At 32.0% G+C, this 8,042-nt stretch overlaps 1 protein-coding gene across 1 annotated transcript in view; it reads left to right on the top strand.

Annotated features, from left to right (window-relative positions):
- Window positions 1–580: 580 nt before the first annotated feature.
- Window positions 581–8,042, top strand: part of Nca (neurocalcin homolog) — a 116,041-nt gene continuing 108,579 nt past the window's right edge. The window contains exon 1 of the mRNA XM_080164057.1: window positions 581–751. The gene's annotated coding sequence lies outside the window, so the exon portion shown is untranslated. The remainder of the gene's footprint in view (window positions 752–8,042) is intronic.

Below are 8,042 nucleotides of genomic sequence, written 5' to 3'. Positions count from 1 at the left end.
CTGTCTCTCTCTCTCTCTCTCACTCTCTCTCGCTCTTTTAATTTATGCTACTATTGTGCTACTTACTACAATATCGATGGCGAACTTGCATGCTACCTTTTGCTTGAAAGGCCAATTTTCCAACGTTTATCGCCAAAAAATAGGTGTTAATTCATGGCGAATGGGATTCGAGGTAGCATAGGAATCGGTTCATATATTACACGAGCTCAAAGGCGATTCTACGGCGAAATAGATCTTGATGGGTCACTGTGCACCTTCTTTGAGAGTTTCTATTCCTTGGAACGAACAGAACCATTACCACAGCAATTGACAGTATAAGATTTTTTTTCTTGTAATTGGTTAAATTAAGGTAAAATCTATGTGCCTTCTCTAAAACTTAAAATTTTTTTTTTTTTAATACAATTTCAGTAATTGAACGAACACTCAGTTAAATTTTTTGTACATTACTTTTGGATTTCAAAATTAGGCAAATTTTTGATAATCTGCACATTTTGCAATGAATATTATGTTAAAATTTATTTTAGCCTTACTTTAGAGCGAAATTAAAAATACGAATTTTTTTTATAATTTTAATTTTATGATTTGGTATACCCTAACTTGAAAATTACTACGCGGCATGCGCGCTATACTTCAAAACAAATGGGTTTCTGCAATTTAGTGAAAGGTATTTTATTATATATTATTGTTAAAAAAAAGTGAATGTGTGTAATGTAAAGACAGATTACTTGGTGTATGACTCATATATTATAAGGTAAGCTATTTAAATTTTATAATCATATAATAGATTAAAGTCAATGTTATTTAATATTTTTGTTATAATAAGCTTAGTTACAACGTTGTACCTTCTTAATTTGATTTACTTAGCTAAAGCAATGATATTTGAATCTGTTTCATATGTACTTGTTTGTTTGTGTAGCCATTGTTTCTTAGTGTTTGGACCTAAGTAGTCATGGAGAAGGACGAGACACTTTTGTATAGCCACTAGGGCATCAAGCTCCACGCTCAAGTACATTATGCCTTGACCGGCCCGCTGTTTCAAGGGAGCTACTCCTTATTTACCTCACCATCGCTGAGTATGGCAGGTGTCCCAAATTAAGTCACCGTAATGGATGACGCTCTCTGCTGAGGAGCTTGGGATAAGGGTTGTACAGATATTATGTACGTGCCTATTAAGCCAAACCACCCAATAATCTCCCTTCTTACACAACCAGGGGAAGTTGCGCGAATACTTCAAATAGATTTTAAAACTTTTTATTATTAGACAATGTCAAATATGCTCTAAGGTAGCGTAACAGCAACATTGCAAATAAATACTTTTACTTTTAATTCTCGAATACTAAACATATATTTAAGCAACCAAAAACTATTCTGTTGCCAAACTGTTTGTCCGCTGCCGACCCCACCAACTGCTAGGAAAGGACAAGTTTTTGTAAATTATATATATAGGATCTAAATATATATCTGCACGGTTCATCAAGTGGTTCCTGAGAAATAAGGTTAGGTTAATTTAGTGAGAGTTTTGAGCCCCCGGAGGGCTATGGGGGAAAGACTGGGGTTTACTTCTTCATTAAACATTAGCTGGCTCATACCCCTGAGTCAAAAAATCTTTTTTGATGATGAAATAGCGTCTGAGAAATTTATTGTTAGGTCGAATTTAAGATTTTTGAGGTTCTGTGGGGGACAGGGTGTTGACTTTTAAAAAGTAGTGGTGAAAAAATCCGTTACTTTACAATAATAGGAAATTATATTTCTTTATACCTAATAACATCCTTATTGTGCTTTTAATATTTTTCGATAAATTTGGAGGGGGGGGCGGTTTATCTTAGCTGTATATCCATTGATCAGAATTTCAACTCATCAAAAAGTAAGAAGAAAAATGCATAAATTCGACTTCTAAAGATTTTTAAGTAGACTAGCTTGTAAGAGGGACCTTAAAGAATAAGATAACTGACGATAAAGGAAGTGGTAGCTTTTGCAGAATTCCGTAAAGGTATGTGTTTTAAGACTTAAACAGGAGTAGAACTCTAAAATTTGGTATGGCAGTTGCTCTAATATGGTACAATATAGAAGTGTAAAGAAACGGCGGCAAAACCGCCGCTGCCGCCGAAAACGTTAAATTTTTTTGCCCTATCTCGCTAAATTACACAAATTTGAATGATTTAAGACAAACTTATTATTTTCTAATAAAGTTTAGGTACCTTTTATTTGCTCTGAACACTTGTGAATTTTTGGATTTTGATATTAAAAACATGTCCCAATTGTGATAAAAATAAATATAAGTGACGAGAGAAAATATAGGGGAAATTTTTTAGAAAAAAAGGGTTGTCTTAAATGAATCAAAATTGTCTTTTTTTGGCGAGATAACGTAATAAAAATTCGGCGGGAGCGGCGGTTCGGGCACCGTTTTTTCACAAAACCACGTTATACCCCTTTAAAGCAACCGCAATGCCAAATTTTAGAGTTCTACTCTTATTTTAATGTCTTAAAACACACGCCCTTTCGGAATTCTGCGAAAGCTACCATTCCCTTTATATACATCCCCAATGATAATAAACAAAATTACCACAGCGTCGATTGAAATTATTGGTTGAAAAATTTGTACAATATTGGGATCAACTAATCAAAATTAAATTTTTACTCTCCAAATATTTTACATTCCATTCTTATATAATCACTAAACCTTTACAAATTAACAAAAAATATTATTTTCTGAATGGTAAAAGAAATGGGGGGCTGCCATTTACACACCCAGCAAATTTACAGTGCAGTGGATGTATTCTCTGAATTTGACTATAAATGACAATAAATTATTTATACTGTCAATAATACATCATTGACTGGCAAAAATCAGCTCGATATCTTCAAAAATAAGCTCATAACCTAAAATTTTAGTGTTTGGGGGGGGGGGGGTCTTTTGCCCCACTAGCCCCTAGAAGGAAAGGCCCAAAAATTCAATTCTCAAAGTTTTACAGGTAGATCCAATCATAAAGAATTAGGTTGATAACCATAAAAACAAGCCCAGACGGCCAGGGCAAAATTTAATACTGAATTTTCATTTCCTATACATGTACAAACTCCCTTAAATACTAGGTATACAACGTTTATATTTCAATTACTTTAAAATGTAAAATTTTGTAACGAGACAATTAAGCAAAATATTAATATTATAAAGATAATACTGATTATTCTAATGTTGATCATCCCATTCAAACTACTCTCTATTTTTGTTGATATTTTTTGGCAAGCTCAGCCACTTTCTCTCTCTCTCTCTTTCTCTCAGGAATTTAGGGACAATTGTAACTATATTTCTATTGAATTGTTCATATATGTATATTGTATATAACGTTTTCAAAATTTTTGACAAAGTTTTTATGTATTAAAAGTTTAATAAAAAAAATACACGTGTTATGTATTCCATTTTATTAGTAATATTTTATAGAATTAAAGAGGGGGGGCGGATGTGCCACTTTTTGAAACCAAAAATAAAACGCGCATGATCTCATCCCATAATAGACTTACAGCTCTAAAATTCGGCACAGCAGTTGCTTTTGTGGAGAACAATATGGAATTGTGAAGAAACGGCGGCGGAACCGCCACTCCCGCCTAACACACGTTCCCCGCCAAAATTTTTATGCCTTTTTTTCGCCAAATTAGACATTTCTCAATCATCTGAGATAAACTTTTTTTCCATAAAAATTTCCCTTATATTTTCACGTGACACTTGTAATATTTCAAACATGTTTTTATGAAAAAAAAAGGTTATCTCAGATGGTTAAAAATTGTCTATTATGGCGAGAAAAGGTAAAAAAAAATTCGGCGGTTTTTGGCGGGGGCGGCGGTTCCACCGCCGTTTCTTCACAGTTCCATATTGTTCTCCACAAAAGCAACTGCTGTGCTGAATTTTAGAGCTGTAACTCTTTTATGGGCTGAGATCATGCGCGTTTTTCTTTTGGTTTCAAAAAGTTGCACATCCGCCTCCCCCCTTTTTAAATTCTAAAAATTATAAATTTTGTTTACATATATTTTTATTCCCACCTCCCTGATAATCCAAATGGATTCTTATGAATATGGCCCAAAACATTTCTATAGAGATGCATTGTTTTATTTTTAGTAAAAACTGTTAAAAGGACCGATGCTAGGACTCCCAAGGCATCACCTTATTTACTCTTATTGAATCATTTACTTTCTTTACATTTTATTATCATTAATAACTGCACAACTATTCTATGACTAGGGTCTGTCCATAAACGTACTTTACAGCGTAAGTGCGGACCGTGTTTGTGTTATTAGTTATTAAGTAAAATCCCTAATTACAGAGCTCATTGCTATCTTTCTCTATATTTCCAAAAGATATAGCTTTGTCCGACATGTACACAAAAACTTCTACGAACCAGTACATAAACTAACACACCTACAATTTAAAGGTTAATTTAAAAACTTATTATATAAAAAATCTCACCTGATCTATCATCTTCTTTTTTATACACTAGCGGCTTCGCCCCTAGCCTCTAGGAGCTTTGCCCAAAGAGGTATAATTACATCTTTTATTACCTGGAGACTGTAAGGTGGGTTGATTTACCCCTTTTTCTTGATTTTCACACTTTCCCAAGTTGGCCAAGCTAAAAATATGTATTTCAAAGGCCCTGAAACTTAAAAAATCATTTTTACTCAAATAACAACTTTCGCGCAGCTACTCTAAAATTCGCTGTTTTGGTGTAGAAGCTCAAAATCCTAACTTTCTTATTTTTAAAGCCACAATAATGGTAAACCTATCAAAATGCACGTAAATTTAACCACAAAAACGATAACCTGAAAATAAATTAGCCGGAAAGGATATCTAAAAAGATATAACACATTTTTTTTATCAAATATCATAATATTTTCATTTTTTTAAAGATAGCTGTATTTTATTTAATCGTAATAATAAAGTCATGTTTTTTTCTTTTATTTTTGTCTTTCAAGTTTTAACACCCCTCCATCTCCCCTTACTATGATTTTTAGGGGTGTGGGAACTGATAAATATTCTATTCCACTTATTATCAATGATGCAATTGTGTATCATTGATAGTCACAAAACATTCAGCTTAAGAATTATTTTGAGTATTTTTATCAAATTTTGATTCATTGTTTCCAGAATAGTAGTGTTCAAACTTGTTAGCCAATAATTTTGTTTATCATCATTGGGAATGTACAATGTATATCAATTTATCATCCATAGTCTTAATCCCCTTTTATCCCTGAGAGACATAGATTAATAAAAATATTTAGTCAACCAAGAATTTAACATAAGGGATGAGACAATGGATGATTAATAAATTTAAATCGCCCAATGTAAGTTCAAATCATTAGTGGAAAAGTTAAACATTGTAGATTTGTAAAGCCAACAAATGATATTATTTTATGAAATATTGGGGACCAGTATAAATTATATTCCAATGTCCTTTCAATCCCTGTAAATACCTGTCATAATTATTAAAGAGAAAAATATTTAAAGCTACAAAAAAAGGGAAATGACAATGGACAATAAAAAGTTATACATTCCAATGATTATAAACAAACTAATCAAAATTCAATAAATTAGGAGGTACTTATAGTTTAGGAACCAACGTGGGTACGAAACTTTGGGTACCTGTAATGAACTAATAATCATAAAAACCATTAAAACTGTAACAAAAGGAACAAATGTACGAGGGATAAGACAATTACATACATCCCCATTGTAATTACCCCTTATGTAGATTATATTTATTGGTTTATAACTTTGTTTACTACTTGTTCTACAAATACCAGCCTTCTTAAGGGATAAGACAATGAACGATAATTTGAAAAACAAAATTAACTTTTCTTAAATAAGTATTAGGTATTTGTTAAAAACTTTACATCTAAATACAATAAAAGCACTTGAAGTTTTTGTCAGACTGACTTGCGGACATACAAAGTGAATTATAGAGTAGCTTCGCTTAAAACAATTAATAGATATAAAATAGATAGATAGAATAGATTTATCAGAGTGGAAAGTTTTCCGTCAATTTCGGTTGCTAATATTAATATAATTTATTGGTCAGGTTGTTCCTACAGTAGGAGGGGAGGGAATGGGGTAAAGCAGGTTGATGGGGGTTTATTGTTATATTAACTAGCTTAAAGACACATTGTATTAGTGCATGCTTGAATCCCTTACGTATTATATATCAATTTTTGTATCTTAACATTAATTGTCCGTTTATAGGTAAATTTCTAATATTTCCGTAAATTTATGTGTTATTGATAAGTATTATATACGACAATGGGGGTTTTTGGGGTCGACTAATTCAAAAATGGGTTCATTTTTTATGTAGAGTCAACCATTTGGTAGATATTTTTTTGAAAAATCACGAAACCTTACCAAAAAAATGGCGTCAAAAATAAAAAATTACGATTATTTTTTTATATCAGCGATGCTTATAAAAACATATTTTGAATTGAAAATGCAATTTTCTAGGTTATATTGTGCCATATTATTCTCGCCATATTGGGAAAATCACCCATTCCAATATCAACCCACCTTACGAGAGCCCCCACTCCACCACTATTTTAAATAATTAAAAAAAATTGGTTGGAGGGATTTTTTGTTTTTTGGAAGGGGGGGGGGAGTTGGGGGTGTCCCACCCCCTAAGAAAATAGCCTAAAACCACCACAGGACCAGTAGGTATATTCCCTGAAGAGGAGAATCCGATCGGTTCAGTGGTTACCGAGATCTTAAGGGACATACGGACAGACAGACAGACGGACGGACGGACAGACATCATTCTACTTTGTATTATAGATATGAACGTAATTGTCCTTGTTTTAAAAAAAGTTTCTGACTGTAAACGCTGTTTAGTAAATGGCATCTCAGAATTTGTCATGTGTTTTGCAAAGGTTGTTTAATTACCACAAAACTTTAGTAAGATTGGTTCTATTGGTTATTGTGTACATTTGCTTAGATTAATCATCTGTACAAATAGAACATTTTTGGAATGTTAAACTATGTGTTTTACTTAAATATTTAACAATGTGAAAAATGAATTGTGGACTGCTGCTTGAAATAAAAACCAAAAACAGTTTTATCACTTATGATTTAAGGCTTAACACTAATTGTCCGTGTTAATAAAATTGTATAATCTTTTTATACCATAGAAAAACAAATCCATGTTGACCAGCCTTAGGTAAACAGTTCAATTGAAATTAAAAGGTTCATAATTAGGAGGCAATGACAGATATGAAAAACTATTTACATTTGATGTAGAGTTTTACATACACGTTGAGCTATATTTAGTTATTATACTAAGTCACCTATTGTATTGTTAGATATATACATTATTTAGGTGTAGTCTGCATTCTAGATGGATTCGAAGATGAATATATATTATCCTATATTGATTATTCTATGGATAAATATTACATAATTGAGATGTAGTGAGTATTCTATATCAACAATTCTATGAGTATTCCATGTTGTGTAAGTTAATAGAGTAAGGATAGAATACGAATGAGCTTTGTTGGAATCAGACCTTTCCACAATCATAAATTGTACGTCAGTTCATTAGACATTCTAGAATTTACATTGTTTTAAAATTTTAGTTCTTATAGCTTCTTTATTTGTAACTCAATGCAGTTCTTTTTAAAAGTGTTGTAGATTTTTAAATTATGAACACAACATTACTAGCACAACTAATATTAAAAACCAAGGTTAATTGTTCATTCTTTGAACTACTGAAATGACGGAGTTCTGCATTATGTAGGTTTGGGTTAGGTTTTAATCTATTTTTTTTCTCTGTTTCTAGAGGCCCCTAGAGTCTAGGGGCACTTGGTTTAGTAAATATTTTTATTTTTGTGAAATCAACTATTAGCATAATTATATTTCTTGTTATTAAAACTGCGCTCATTTGATGTTAATATTCTTGTGTTTGTAAGTTTTAATTGTTTTGCCCCAGACATTATAGCCCCCTTGCTCCTCACTCAAGTCTAAATTATTCCCATTTAGAAAGACAATTACTATGAAAAAAATGTTACAAAGGTGTTAT

Source organism: Acartia tonsa, chromosome 1 (assembly GCF_053477335.1).
Source record: "Acartia tonsa isolate MP-2025a chromosome 1, ASM5347733v1, whole genome shotgun sequence".
NCBI lineage: Eukaryota > Metazoa > Arthropoda > Copepoda > Calanoida > Acartiidae > Acartia > Acartia tonsa.
The sequence above is the reverse complement of the archived record's forward strand: the minus strand, read 5'-3'. Positions and strand labels throughout refer to the sequence as shown.